The sequence below is a fragment of the Pan troglodytes genome, chromosome 5 (assembly GCF_028858775.2).
Source record: "Pan troglodytes isolate AG18354 chromosome 5, NHGRI_mPanTro3-v2.0_pri, whole genome shotgun sequence".
Taxonomy (NCBI): domain Eukaryota; kingdom Metazoa; phylum Chordata; class Mammalia; order Primates; family Hominidae; genus Pan; species Pan troglodytes.
The window spans coordinates 20,733,197-20,749,060 of record NC_072403.2 but is presented as its reverse complement, the minus strand read 5'-3'; the positions used below and the strand labels follow the sequence as shown (position 1 = coordinate 20,749,060).

General features: G+C 43.1%; 1 long non-coding RNA gene across 2 annotated transcripts in view; it reads left to right on the top strand.

Moving 5' to 3' along the window:
* Positions 1–15,864, top strand: part of LOC107975069 (uncharacterized) — a 417,195-nt gene that overhangs the window by 68,960 nt on the left and 332,371 nt on the right. For both annotated transcript variants that reach the window (XR_001718278.3, XR_010157568.1), the window contains exon 4: positions 3,132–3,240. This is a non-coding gene — a long non-coding RNA (uncharacterized LOC107975069). The remainder of the gene's footprint in view (positions 1–3,131; positions 3,241–15,864) is intronic.

Sequence of the window (15,864 nt, the reverse complement as noted above, 5' to 3'; positions counted from 1 at the left end):
TCTCGGATACCAGTTGTGCTCTGCACTCTCAAGATCAGCAGGGCTTCCGTAAAGAGAGCCTGTCTTTATCACATTAAGAAAATCCCCACTCCAGCAAAAGATAAACTGAAGGATTGATCATTCTTGTTGCAAATCAATTCCAGAGAATCTTTAACATGAAGCTCTGCTGATGCATAGAGAATGGTTCCAATTGCAAAACTTCAGATGAACATGTGACTTGCTGAGAACCTGACTATTGTTTGAAATCAGGAGAAACATGGTTTTAGCCTAAAATCATGGGAATCTTAGGAATAAATAAAGGTAAACACTGGTCCTTGGCAGGGGTAGGGAAAGAGTTTCTAGTGACCTTTGTGACCAAGGACTAAGTGCGATCCTTGAAAAACAGATATTTTAAACCCATTCACGTAACTGTGTTGATGTTGCTGAAGTCTAACCTTCTTTCCTCCAAATCTCCTCTTCCTGGCGACGACATGGGTGAGTGGAGTGGCTAACTCTCTGCAGCTATCTGCTAGGACATCTACAGTCCAAAGCAAGGAAGGAAATAAATGAAAGTTCTTGTTTCAAGAGAATTCTCTCAAAGTGAAGCTCCAAATGTCTGCTGTTGTCTTTGTTATTTTGTTCAGTGAGGATTTTCTTGGTTTCTGCATGTCTGGCTTGGTGGCTAATCTTTTCAATGTGGAGGGATACTTTAGACTGGAAACAATAGCATCTTAGGCATTAGAAAAGCTTGAATAATTCATTTTTCATACCTGCTGCAATGTGTTAATGACCAAAGGTTGCACAAAACATGAAGTATTTGGATCTCCTGATACGGAAAGTTAGCAAAAATGCTTCTTGCTCTTTTCCACTGCTGTTCCAAGCTCACATCTGTTTGGAACTGAACCGTAGCATGTGTGCTGGGGAACCTGTATGAAATTAACTTTTATAGCTGCCTTTACAAGCAGGATCTTTTATTGTCTACAACTTGGCAGAGATTCAGGAAGTTCCTAAAATGATTTATTGTCATATGTGCCTATTCTATGGCGGATGATGAAACTGATATATTATTGAACATATGCAGTCATTCTGGTTAGAGACAATAGATCATCTAAGCCTTTTATACAAAAGGATCGAAGAATTCACGTTGTGGAAAGGAAAAAAAAGTTGAGCATTTTGTTTCAAGCAAAATAATTACTTGCAGGAACAAAACATTTGTTCCCAATCCTGTAATTCTTTTCTGTTTGCCAACATAGTAAAAACTTATTAGAATGTAGAATACATTCTTTAAGCAAATATTTAAGGTTATATTTCCCCAATAAATGTTTGATTACATTCCTATAATATCTTAGATAGTTAGTTCTGTTTATTAGGCCATGATAATAAGAATCAAAGATCATAAATTTAAATTTCTTTCATGTTACTGAATGCAAACCCTCTCACTGAAATTCTTCCAGTTAAACAGAGGGGCCCCTTTAATCAGACCAGTCATGCTCCATATGGTTGGAAGAGGAATTCGGTGAAATGGTGAGCAATGCAATGGAGTTTCTACTAAGAGAAAACCACAGAAGCATGTTTTTCTGTTGTTGAGTCAGGAGAATTTCCATACATAAAAGACAACACATTCAATGACAATAACAACAACAACCTAACACTTAATTACTTCAAAATACAGAAAAGAAAAAGATTAAATGTAATTCTAGGATATGCATTTATAGCATTGAAAGCATTTAATCCTATGTCAAAATCTGGAGCTTTGGAATTCAATGTGTCCTGTCTCAGCCAGATAGCTAATTGACACATTCATATTTCAATTGGAAATGGGTAGTCAAAGTTCTGGGGGTTTCAGATGGATTTGGAAATTAAGCTACGTGACTCCAGATCTTACAAGGCTGTGTTAACCAGTGAGAAGATTTAGATCCAATTTTCTAGTTACAATGTCAATGGAAAACATTTGATTTATAGTGTCAGTGGAAAACAAAAAATAAATCCCTAGGTATTATGTAAACATTTTCTACAGGGTCATTTATAAGGCAAAAGTGAGGGTAGTTACTTCCAATGGAATTAGATCCAGCTTTTGTTTCTTTTAACAGTGTAGTCACCCACATTTTTGGAACAGAATTTGGAGCCCGGTTTTGGGATCCTGCCTAGTCTCCACTAATCCTCTTCATTCCAGAAGCACTTTCTCTTAAAAATGGAAGTAATTCATGTAATTGCTACCTCATTCATTTTCATAAGAAATTTAGATATCAACAGATATCATTTGCTTTCTACAAATAGAAAAATAGAAACGGAATTTAAGGGACTTAGCATTGATTACAAAATTATTTAATATTATCCCCCAAATTCTGGCATTACGTTTCTGTCTATGAGCTGAGCTTGGAACCAGGCTGAGTCCTAGTTGAGTAAGTGCCTTGGTTATATTCAGAATTTGCTTTCCCTCATCTTAATCTGTTAGGCTGATGGTTTGACAGGGTTACATGTTAATAAACTTATTCCCGAGACAGGTGAGTTAGCTTCGTATAGTGAAATAATTTTTCGTAATGGTGGACAAATCTCTTAACTCCGGCTAATAACATCAGAATAAAATGATCCTGTTCCAAAATGGGTCAGGTGGAAATAGATGTCTCTATACACTCTTAACTTAAGGCTGGAAGCAAATGATTCAAATGCACGTGTTACTGTCAGGCGTGTCGTCTTTGTGTGTAAAGAAGGATAGCACATTTTCAAAGGGCTTTGAAACAGTTGAATGTGGGTAATGTTAATTTGGTGTAAAACTTCAAGTGGCATATTACTAATGCCAAAGAACAAAGCAATTGAGGATCTGGTAACTAATTACTAACAGCACTGTCACTATTTTATGTAAGTGTGAACAAGAATCATATGTTTCTGATAGTTCATCCTTGTTGATGTACTTAGTGTTACCGGTGAAAGTGTGATAATGAACAGCTAGTTGATTACTGAGAGCTGCCGTGGACTCCTCTTGATAGCAGTGTTTTGTACCCATGCCCAGAGGCCCTGGGGGCAGTGGACATTCTTTAAATAAATGAAACCACTTAATAGATGTTGTGATTTAAAAGCACTATCACAGACTTGAATTAAGAGACCCTGTCATAACAATCTGAAGCTAATGACACTGTGATTTGGTGTTGCAGGAAGCTGTGGAGACTACCAAATGGACTCGTCTAGATTTCACATGCAACATGGCTCTGCCTTCCCTGAGCACTCTGGGCCTTTCCATGGAGACAGAATGAATAGATAATGGTGAGTAGGGGGGAGCTATATTAATTCAGAGATTCCAGGAGGGGATGAGGAAGATCTAATCAACAGCTGTGGATACCTGGTTTGTGTGTGTGTGTGTGTGTGTGTGTTTAAGAACACTTTATTCAAGAATCTGGAATTTACCTAATGCTCATGATAGGACAAAAATGACTCTATTCCCAAAACTAGGTGATTATGGATTGAAAAGACCCTCGACCAAAGGCTAAAGGTTTGTGTGTTAAAACATAAAAGGGATACTGAAAACATAAAGACAGAGCAATTCCAAGACTTTAGAATCACAGAAGCTTAAATGTGGGGCCAGGAGGGACTTAAAGGTAATTGTCTAATTTGCTGCCGTCTAGCTGATGAGGCCCAGTGACATGAAGAACTTGCAGCTGGTTAATGGGAGAATTAGAATTAAAATCAGCCTCCTAACTCCCAGGCCAGTGCTCTTTCCAGCACATCAATCCCTTAAGAAAATCCAACTCCTAATCTCTAAGCCCCCCTTTACCAAAAAGCATCTGAGTGTGATTTTATCTTTGGGTAGATCACCATGTAGATAACTAGTCTTGTGTGAGACACATCTCATTCCCCATTGTAAATTACTAAATTTACTCTCTGGGATGAATCATCTCATATGCCACTGGGAAGCTTGAACCACTTCCTAGGACCACTGGACTGGGGATCAAAAAATCTGAGCTCAGGCCGTATTTCTGTCAAGTCACTTAACCTTGCAGGTCTGTTCTCTTTATGTTCTCTTTATGAAGTTAGAAGAATGTTTGGGTGATCTCTCAGGGCCCTCTCAGTTCCAAATTGTTAAGATTCTATTTAAACACGTTTGAAGGGAAGACAATGGGGGACAAGATGGTGACTGTCTTTTTATATGCAAATGTACATTGTAAGTTCCAAAAGGGAGTGTGGATATGAACTGCTAGTAGAGGAAATGGACCCAGGTGGCTTGACAGCACCAGTGAGCAAAGCTGGGAAAGACCTAAGAGGTCTTTGAACAAAATGATGTTTAGATAAAAGGAATGACAAATGAACCTGGTCAACAGAGAATCTAGATTAAGCTCATTGAGAGTCCATTGGCTGAGAACATAGGAGAGACTAGATTGTTGAATTTCTCTAAGTCTGGTCTAAAAATGGGATAGGAAAGGAAAATTATTCTTTGATCACATAGGTTTTTTTTTTTTTTTTTTTTTTCTTGATGGGGTTCTGCTCTGTCACCCAGGCTGGAGTGCAATGGCACCATCTCAGCTCACTGCAACCTCCACCTCACAGGCTGTAGTGATCCTTCCACCTCAGCCTCCCAAGTAGCTGGGACCACAGGCATACACCACCAAGCCTGACTCATTTTTCTTGTAGTTTTTGTAGATACAGGGTTTCTTCATGTTGCCCAGGCTAGTCTCGAACTCCTGAGCTCAGGGAATCCGCCCACGTTGGCCCCGCAAAGTGCTGGGATTATAGGCATGAGCCACAGTGCCTGACCCACATCGGTTTTTATAACATTGGGTAAAACAAAGTTAAATTGGTTTCTTTATGAAGGCCTTCTCAGAACCTTTAATATGATAAAATGCTTTGGGAATCTCCAAGGTACAGAATTTCCCAGATCCATTTGGCCACGGATCACACTGTTTTGTGGTACATTCCATGAGAAATGCTGTCCTAGAACTGACCTGGAGATAGGGGGAAGGAGAGTTCAGGGTGACACTTTAGAACTTCTGCAGGGATGTAGATCAAAGCTGAAAGGTAAAAACTAAGCGCTTCAAACAGGTTTCCTCCTCCAAACACCAAAGTAGGTTATGAGCATATCTGAGCCTGGGACTGGAAACTGTAAGGTAGTAAAAATCTATGGGAGAGACAGTGACCTTGAAGTGAAGGCTTACAATGAAGTACATGGCTTTTAAAAGGAGGGAGTGGGTAAACTACTCTTTGACTGTCTCATACTTTCAATGATTCCAAATTAGTTGTGTTGCTTATATGGTTTCGTGTTATCCTGGGCTGTAAATGGTATCCACAGCAGAACATCCTCACACTGACTCATTTTTATATGCTTTTATTTATTTTTTTTGCAAAGATCAATTTTGCAGTGTGAGTAAAGGGGGCAGGCTAGAGCTGAGAACTGGGTCTTGGGTGAAGACATGGAATGTCTGTGCTGGAAGGGACCTGGAGTTCTAACTTGAGGTCCCTGGATGTGCATCAGAGGATCAGTGGATTCATGTGCTCAGTTTTGTGAGGATGTGCCCGTCCGCTGTTTCTAGGGGAACAGTGTAAATGGCTTTCAGCAAATTCTCAAATGGGCGTCTAATCCCCAAAGCAGTCAGCAATGCCTTACTGAGGCTTATTTTACAGGGAAAGAAACTGAGGCTCAGAGAGATAAAACAGTTTGCTGGATGTCAGCATGATGACTTTGATCTTTGGTTGCTGGCAGGAGAGTTCCCCTGAGAGCTGGTAACCTGTAGGTACAATAAAGAATCTGCTGAGTGAACCTTGACCATGGGTTTTGAGGTTGTCCTCACCCCTGAACTGGAGTAGGCTTTAAGATACGCATTGTACTCCCCATTTGACAGCTAGAATGCAGAAAATACAAATTACTCAGAGTTACCGAAACTTGAACATTTGCACTAAAAGCCCTAAGTCTTGACTCTCCCAAGAAATTACTCACAATTAAAGTGTTATACATTCCATAAACAATATGCAAACAAATCTAGAAATAAATCTGGGTTTTAAACATGCAATAATCATGAAAGGTTTTCTCTGTTTTCAGGATCACCGTGTGTTTTGCCTTGGGTATCACAAGGATTTTGAAATAAAAAGGGTTTTCATTTTACCTTTTAGGAACATGATATAATTTATCTGCATGATTGCATTTTAATTAGCACTCCCATTGCCTTTTTAAACGTGCAAAGATATAAAATGAGCCAACCAAACAGGAAGACACATAGCCAAGGTGTTTGCTACTGTGCTGTTATTGAGCACAGCCTTGGGATGAAGCCTGTACCAGACTCAAGTTTTAATAGTGTGAACTGGTTCAAAATAAAGCCATTTGTATGCATAATATTTTACATAAGGGTTAAGCTGCCTTAGCAATTGTTGATAATGATGGATCTTTGCACAGCCCTGAGGATCTTCAAACATTCTTTGGGAGTAAATCAGGCATTTCTGCAATTAAAAAACCAACGTGTAAAGAATTTTACAGGGAGCATTTTAACACAAGTCTTAGATGGTGAGGTGATGACTCTGGGAACCCTAAAACTACATCAGAGTTGCACCTGTGTGGAGTTGGGTGTGGGGAGGGCAGGGGAAATGATGCAAACCACAAGAGTGGACTTAGTTTTGGAGGGAGGTGTTAACTCTCTTTATAGCACAGCACGAGGTGCTAGCTCAGCGTGGTGTGTTCTGCTGTTCTGGGAGCCTCTACTTTTCAAAAATCTGAACTAGGTTATTAAGAAAAAATTAAAGGCAACATAAAGAGAATTTGCGCTTCCCAACCTTGGAAGCCCTAGCTTGTAACACCTTTCTAAACAAGACCTTTGTGGGTTGAGTAGATGGAGTTCTGGCTGATTCCTTCAGCCTTTTCAGTTGTGGCCATAGGAGGTCAGATGAGCTGTAGCTCAGGCTGGTGGTCAGATGGCTATGATTGTCTGTTAGTAATTTGCTCTCAAAATTAAGTAGATAATTGTTTTAAATAATATGCTATGTGGGTCGGGCATGGTGTATCACGCCTATAACCTCAGCACTTTGGGAGGATTGCTTGAGCCCAGGAGTTTGAGAACAGCCTGGGCAACATAGTGAGACCCTGTCTCTACAAAAAATTTAAAAGAAAAATTAGGCATGTGTGGTGGTGCATGCTGGTAGTTCCAGCTACTCAGGAGGTTGAAGTGGGAGGATTGTTTTGGCATGGGAGGTTGAGCTGCAGTGAGCTCTGATAGTGCCACTGCACTCCAGCTTGGGTGACAGAGTGAAACTCTGTATATATTAAAAAAAAAAAAAGGCTATGAATATTTTATTTAAAATCTGCATTAAGATGAAAGAAAATTGTTATTATATGACTTGTTCAACTACCAGCTAGTTAACTAAAACTAGGATTCATTGGAATAAAATGCATAAACCCTCCCTTTAAGTCACACCATGATCAAAAATCTCCAGAGGAGAAAAAAAATCACATACCTATGTAGCTCTAAAGAGAATGGAAGCAAATTTAGAACTAGTAACACAACTTGTTTAACAGCTGTGGTGTAATTGTGACACTTCATTGAACAAAACTGTTCAATGGGCAGAAAGATTATCGCTATTTTTTGGTGGCATTCAGAATTATGCTTCTTGCAAAGCAGGACATTTCCATTTTTGTAATAATACATCATGAGACAGTCCATCCAAAAAGTATCTTGTAATGATTAGATTGCTCTAAACAACAAATATCAGTTAATAGTGTGAGTCGTCCATAGCTTTCAGGGCCCTAGATATGATAAATAGAGAAACTTGGCCTCTGAATTCTTAATGCCTAAACAATGCGCCCTCAACTCAAAAACTGACATTGATGATGGCAAGGGCCCCCACTGATGACTTACTTGGCTTCCTCCATCAATTTCCTCATAAAAAAGAGGGAGGGTTGAACAACAAAACAAGGGTGGCAAGCCCAAATCTTTGTCCATTCCAGGCTCTTCACCACTGAGCAGACAAATGAGAGTGAAAGCACAGACTTCCTGATCTTTCTCTTGCAACCCATTAAGACTTCTCTCTGGTAAACAGGCCTGTGGTTGCTTTTGTTTAGTTTTGTTTAGTTCTCCTCCCTTCCCCCATTTGTTTAAAGCATTGAAAGTCCTACAATTGCTGTGGCCATCATTCTCCCAGACTATAACCTGCACAATGGCAGGGTTACAATGGGAGAGGGAGGCTGGCGGTGATTCCTTTGTGTTTCAGAGAGTTTCAACGAATTTGTCAGGCTGCGGCAGCTATTGCCGTGTAGGTACTGGGCGCCAGCCGGTAAGCAGCAGGCTCTTCCGGGTTGATCTGCAGGAACACGTTTTTGCCTTTTAATATGTCGTGAAGCACGGGTAAGAAGCTCTCGCTGAGTCCTTGCTAGTTCTCACAGTTCTGACTTATGCCCTGAAAACTGTGCAGAGAGCTTGGAGATAGGGTGTTAAGACCGGCAAGAACATCCAGGGCTTTGTGGATGCTCCGTGCCCGCCCCCACCTCCTCTGCTGCTGTTACAACCCCACACCATAATTGGCAGTACTTCTCAGGCTTGGGTGGAAAGAGAAGGCAGATAGTTGTAAAAACCAGATAAGATGCACTAATACCAAGGGCTTTAGTTAAAAAATCTTCATAGCTTTTTATTTCCCAACCACCACATTCTCCTAAGACTTGGGTTTGGTCACCTAGAATTTGTGCGATCTTACATGAATCACTAACATGCTCTGGGTTTCAATATCTTCATCAATAAAATTAGAGTAGTTCTCAAAGTGTGGTCTCTGGAACAGCATTCTCAGGGAAGTTGTTAGAAATGCAAAATTCTTAAACCCCAACAGAGACCTACTGAATGGGCCACGCTGGGTGAAGTCTAGCTATCTGTGTAGTTTTAACCAGCCCTTTAGGGAATGCTGTTGCAGGCTCAAGTTTGAGACCGCCTGAAATAGATGATCTTGTGCATTCTTTCTAGCACTGGCATTTCTTTTTTCTTTTCTTTTGTTTCTTTTTTTTGTTTTTTTGAGACGGAGTCTCTCTCTGTCGCCCAGGCTGGAGTGCAGTGGCGCGATCTCGGCTCACTGCAAGCTCCGTCTCCTGGGTTCACGCCATTCTCCTGGGTTCACGCCATTCTCCTGCTTCGGCCTCCCGATTAGTTGGGACTGCAGGCGCCCGCCACAGCGCCCGGTTAATTTTTTTTTTGTATTTTTGAGAGGTGACAGCGTGCCGGCAGCCCTTGCAGCCCTCCCTCGCTCTCCGCGCCTCCTCGGCCTTGGCGCCTACTCTGGCCGCGCTTGAGGAGCCCTTCGGCCCACCGCTGCACTGTGGGAGCCCCTTTGTGGGCTGGCCAAGGCAGGAGCCGGCTCCCTCAGCTTGCAGGGAGGTGTGGAGGGAGAGGCGCGGGCAGGAACCGACGCTGCGCCAGGTGCTTGCCGGCCGGCGCGAGTTCCGGGTGGGCGTGGACTCAGTGGCCCCGCACTCGGAACGGCAAGCCGGCCGGCCCGCAAGCCCCGGGCAGTGAGGGGCTTAGCACCTGGGCCAGCAGCTGTTGTGCTCGATTTCTCGCGGAGCCTTAGCTGCCTCCCCGCGGGGCAGGGCTCGGGACCTGCAGCCCGCCATGCCTGAGCCTCCCCCCGCCCACCTCCCTGGGCTCCTGCGCAGCCAGAGCCTCCCCGACGAGCGCCGCCCCCTGCTCCACGGCGCCCAGTCCCATCGACCACCCAAGGGCCGAAGAGTGCGGGCGCACGGCGCGGGACTAGCAGGCAGCTCCACCTGCGGCCCCGGTGTGGGATCCACTGGGTGAAGCCAGCTGGGTTCCTGAGTCTGGCGGGGACTTGGAGAATCTTTATGTCTAGCTAAGGGATTGTGAATGCACCAATCGACACTCTGTATCTAGCTCAAGGTTTGTAAATGCACCAATCAGCACTCTGTGTCTAGCTCAGGGTTTGTAAATACACCAATGGACACTCTGTATCTAGCTAATCTAGTGGGGACATGGAGGGGAGGGACATGGAGAACTTTTGTGTCTAGCTCAGGGATTGTAAATGCACCAATCAGCAGCCTGTCAAAACGGACCAATCAGCTATCTGTAAAATGGACCAATCAGCAGGATGTGGGTGGGGCCAGGTAAGAGAATAAAAGCCGGCTGCCAGCGCCAGAAGTGGCCACCTGTTTGCAGGCCTTTCCACTGTGTGGAAGCTTTCTTCTTTTGTTCTTTGTAAGAAATCTTGCTGCTGCTCGTTGTTTGGGTCCACACTGCGTTTATGAGCTGTAACACGCACCGCAAAGGTCTACAGCTTCACTCCTGAGGCCAGTGTAGATGATGAACCCACCATGAGGAACGAGCAACTCCAGACGCGCCACTTTAAAAGCTGTAACACTCACGGTGAAGGTCTGCAGCTTCACTCCTGATCCCGCGAGACCATGAACCCGCCTAAAGGAAGAAACTCCGAACGCATCCGAACGTCAGAAGGAACAAACTCTGGCCACGCCGCCTTTAAGAACTGTAACGCTCACTGCGAGGGTCCGCGGCTTTATTCTAGAAGTCAGTGAGACTAAGAACCCACCAATTCTGGACTCATTTTTAGTAGAGATGGGGTTGCACCATATTAAGCAAGATGGTCTCCATCTCCTGAATGGTCAGCCTGCCATGGCCTCCCAAAGTGTTGGGATTACAGGTGTGAGCCACTGCGCTCGGCCAGCACTGGCATTTCTAATGATTTAGTTTCAGTTCATCAAGCCAGTTCGAATCCAAAGCTCTACACACGTGATAACATTTTCCAGAGAGACTTGTCAAGTGTATCAGCTGTGAGCATCCGTGCTGATAAACAACTGAAGAATTAGAATCATGGGATCAAAGGAAAACTGTGGAAACCTGAACCAGCTCGGCTAGCTAAAAGCCTTTCCTTTCAGAATACTATATTCCTCTCACGTTGCACTGAAATGATTTTGCAGGACAATGGTAAGTACTTGACTCCTGTTACACTGCTCTAGGCACCATCCACTTGGATGTGCACATTTGCTTGCTCTGAAAAAGGTCGTTTTGTTTTTTTTTCCCTTACCCAGGGATCAGTTTTTGTTCGATAAAGTCGGCTTGAGAACACTAAGAATGTGGTATGGCTCCACCTGTTAAAGTAACCGCTATGTTGTATCTGAAGGCTGGGAAGATGGGCCCGCCTGCAGCAGGCGTCAGAGCTACGACAGCGACATTCAGACCCAGGCTCCACTGCACATGCAGTTTTTCTTGCCTCTTATGCTCCATTCCCTTCCTCCTCCTTACTTGTGTAACTTCTTTTCTTTTGGGCATCAGTCTCTTCTGGGATGCTCTTCCTGAACAGTCAGGTTAGGAGCCCCACGTCAGGGTCTCTGGGCGCCCTGTTCTTATCTGTGTCACTGCCGTCAACAGTGTGTGTCATAATTGCCTCTTGACTCAGCCATTGCCCTTCCTCAGCCTACATCCAAGAGGAAAGAGACTGTCTCTCATCTCTTATTTCACTCGCAGGATCTATCACGGTGCCTGGCACCCAAGAGGGCATCTGTGATTATTTGTTTATGGAGAATGACTCCATGTGTCCTGGCCACCCTCTGTTAGATTAATTGTTCCTCTTATTCATGCATTTGTTAAATATTGACCAATCAAATATCCATTGTTCAAAAAGTAGGCATTGCCTAAAGATGGGACAGAGTACTGGGTCCTGTTAGGGATTTAGAGAGGAGCTCATTGCACCCTTCCCTTAAGGACCTTATGGCTAGTGGCTTCCCTGTCGTGTTTGTTTTTAACCCTCAGATGCAGAAGTCCAGGCCACAGCACACTGTAACCTTTGATTTCTTCAAGGCCCTCCTTTGTTTTCAGGCTTTGCTTTTATTCTCATCCGCACCCCTATTTTTGTCCTCTTTGTAGGTAACCAGTTTAACACGTTTGTTTGTAGTATTTTATTTGCCTGTATTCTTGTAAGATGTATTGTAAACGTGTTTTGCATTTACGAACATGGTACACAAACAACCTCCTCCTGCTTCTCAGTTTTTCTGCCCAGCCTGTTGTCGTGATGTGTGTTGCTACGTGTGGGGAGGAGGTGGTGTCTTCTCGCTGCTGTATAGTACTCCAGCCTGTGCTCCTCTGCTGTCTCATCTGCTTCTGCAGTGATGAGGCCCTGGACTGCCTCCAACTCCCCATTATACAAGTGCTGCCATGAACATCCTTATACATGTTCCCTTGACTTATGGGAGAATCCCTAGGAATTAGCGGCATACAGGGATGCCCTGTGTCTCAGGGACAGGATTGCTGGGTCATAGTATACGTCCATCCTTATGTTGGCTGAGTGCTGCCAGATTCTTTCCAGAATGGCTGCCCCAATCTTGTAGGCTGGCAGGAGTTCCTTGTATGTATTCTAGGTCGTAGTCCCTTGTCAGTTTTCACATTGCAGATATCTTCTTCCAATATGTTGTTTGTTCGCTTTGTTTATGGTGTCCCTTGCTTTAAAAAAAAATCCTTTGATTTTTTTTCTCTTTAAAAATGCATGACAGAGATTGATTTGGAATGGCCCTAAATGATCCTTTGATTATGAGCAAAACCAGGGAGCTTTTTACCTTAACTAACATAAATTTTGCTATGTTTCGAGACATAGGCATAGATAGCATTGCACACATGTGGACCTTAGCATGCCTGAATGAGTTAATCAGTAGAGTTTAAATGCAGAGAAATCTTTAAGTATTAATCTTAAAACTATCTAAATGCCAGTCTGTTTTGGAGGTAGGGTTACAAGTGTTGTAAATAGGAAGTCATGCACATTTTTGATAAGCCCTGTAAATCATCAGAACAAAATAAAGGAATACTCTTGAGAAAGCATTTGTCACCCTGGGGCTCAGGGGCCAGGTCTCAGAAAGGCTGAGAGAAAGAGCCATATTGGTTTTCCCTTGGGCAGGCCTCTGCTTACACTCTTTGTGAGAATTCAGAAGCAACCTCCTTGGTAGTTCCTATTGGCTCTGTGTATTTGATCTTGGCCAGCAGGTAGCCTGTTAGTTAGCAAAGCTTCCAAGGATTGTATTTTTTAAAAAATATAATATCTTGATATGTGTCAAGAGCATGTCTTAGTTCATTTTCTGTTGCTATCACAGAATGCTTGAGACTGTGTAATTTCTAAAGCAAAGAGGTTTATTTCTTACAGTCCTAGAGTCTGGGAAGTCCAAGATTGGGAGGTCTCATGATCCAATCATCTCTTAAAGTCCCCGCCTCTTAATACTGTTACATTGGGGATTAAGTTTCAATATGAATTTCAGAGAAGACAAACATTCAAACCATAGCAAGGCCTTTATGATCCAGTCCCAATAACAATTTAATTCAATCCTTCCAGGCCCTCCTCCCTTCTGGTTTGATGGAAAGCCACATCAAATCCTATATTGCAGTTCCCCTTAGCGTGCCACCTGTGTGCCCAGGCTGGTGTCTCTGCCTGGAAGGAACATCCACTTCATGGACTTTTCCCCATGCTCAAGGCCCAGCTTAAGCTGCATCTCATCTATGAAACTCCATACCCTTCCCCTTGTGCCATCCACATGCTACTACTGTATGAAGTACACAGCTCAATTAGTGCAGATACTGCAAGGTATTGCAGTTATTATACATCTGGCTGCCCCAGTTCCACTTAACTTTGAGCTTCTTGAGGGAGGAATAGGGTCGTGTTCACTATGCGGCACCAATAGACCCTCACACATACAGCAGAGACCCAGTAATTCTCTCCAACGTGAGAGAAATCTGTTTTCTTGCCCATTAAAGATTACCATCTGTTAACCTTGATCCTCAGGCTTTTAAAATACCAACTAACTAATCTGATGAGTGAATTCATGCTATTGTGTTAAGGGTTTAGTGTGTAAAATCTTCTACATGATATTTACGTCTTAAAAGGAAATTTTTGAAAACAGGACTCATTAATATAGAAGAATGACTATAACAATGGAATTTATAAATAGCAACACGTTGACTAGGAAGGGTAGGGGATGTTTGGGGGTAGGCAGTTCTTTCAATGCCATAAAAATTACCCCACCTCTACAAAATATCAATATTTAGGGATGCATTGAGTTTGTACACAGAGTTAGTCTTTTCCTCCAAGTTTCTCAATAACAGTAGATAAATATATAGCACATGAAATCTTTGAGTACCTATGAGTCAAATTTAATCATGACAACAACACACTGACACTTGTCCCTGAATAAGATGTGTTTGATGATACGTTTTGTTGCTAGAAATTTGCTGCTGGAGGAGGTAGAAATAATGTAGGAGGCATAGGAATGTTTCTCTTCAAGGTGAAGATTTACTTCTTAGGATTCTCAGTGGGGATTTTCTTTCCTGGCTTTTCTTTTTCATTCCTGAACATCAGCGGAAAGGTCCTTAATCCATGAATGCGGACGTCAGCTGGACAGGTCAGCCCTAGAGACAGGATGCTCCATTGGGCACGCAGGCAGCACTCTCTCTCCATCTCCCTTTTCTATCTGTTTTTGTATTATTCTCCTTTCTTCTCTTAGCTGGCTGACTTTATCTGCCCCTCAGTCTACCTGATAGAAAACACACACCTTAGTGTCTACCTCTTCCTATTCCAAAGTCCTGGGGTCTGGAATTTGAGATTCTCACTGGTCTGGCACGCGTCTGGTGCTCACTCTGGTCCCAGTCAACATGGCTCGGAGTATGGGGCCATGTTGAACAGGCTGGCTACCGGGAGCTCCCTGTGACCAAGGCAGGAGTGGAAGGAAGCTCTGGAAAGAAGACCTGTGCACGCACTGTCACCAGCGTCCACTATGACAGCAACCTTTATATGTGAAAAGGTTTTCTGGGCACTCACCAGATCATTTTTGAGAAATACCCATTTCTCTTTCAGCCCAATACCCCAAAGAGGAGAAAGAAATGGACACAACTTGGAACATGTTATGATAGGAGTCCCTGTTCTGTTATAGCACACTTGTCTTGGTTTCACAATATACCTACATATGTGTGTACCTGTACAGAATTGCATATTGTCAGAGACTGTAGTGCAAACATATATCCTCTTGGGAATCCAGCATATGAGCTTCCCAATACACACCCTACACAAAAATCTCCCAAGGAAAGCAAATAATTTCAAGTTTTAGGAAAGAGCAGCGATTTGTTATGATAATAGCGTTCAACAAGTATAACATTCTAGATTCAAAGGAAATGCCTTGTGGAAAAAAAAAGTGCTAAAATGGCTTGATTGGGGTTTTAATGAGAGTTTGTTTCTCCTCTACTCTACCCTTCATTCTCTCCCACCCCCAGTTATTTTCTCCAGCAAGCTAGTCAAGAGCCCTGTGCTGGGAACACTGAGAGAATGTTAACAATTCAACTCTACCAATTAATTGCCGCAACTTTCTCCATCCTGCTCAGCAGGGTCTCTCTTGCAGGCTGCTGAAAACCTAACAATGCACCTTACCGTTGTGAATGCGTAATGATGTGTTCATCAGGGGGCTTAAAAACCCTTGGGGCTACAATATCCACTTCTCGGCACCCATTATAGAGGCTAGAGTATGTCTTACGTGACAGTAAAATGTGAAGCAGGAATGCCGTCTTTAAAGAGAAAAGGCAACACCCAGGAGATACAGGAATCGCACAGTCATGCTGACTTAAAATACACATGTAAACACTCACTGTGCCCCTGGTGTCCTGTCCATAAATAAAATGGCTTGCTCAAGAAACCAGGTTTGAAGTGGAGGTTTGCCGTCACACCCCAGATCTGTATGGAAGTTTCAGAAGTGGAGTCAGCTAGTTAGTTCACCCCAATAGGTACTGAGAGCTATTAAGTCTGTACCACTGTGTCGGGAGAGACCAGGAGGAATCGAGCAGGTATAGGTCTTTCTTTTTTTCTTTTTTTTTTTTTTTAGACGGAATTTTGCCCTTGTTGCCTAGGCTGGAGTGCAGTGGCACGATCTCGGCTCACCGC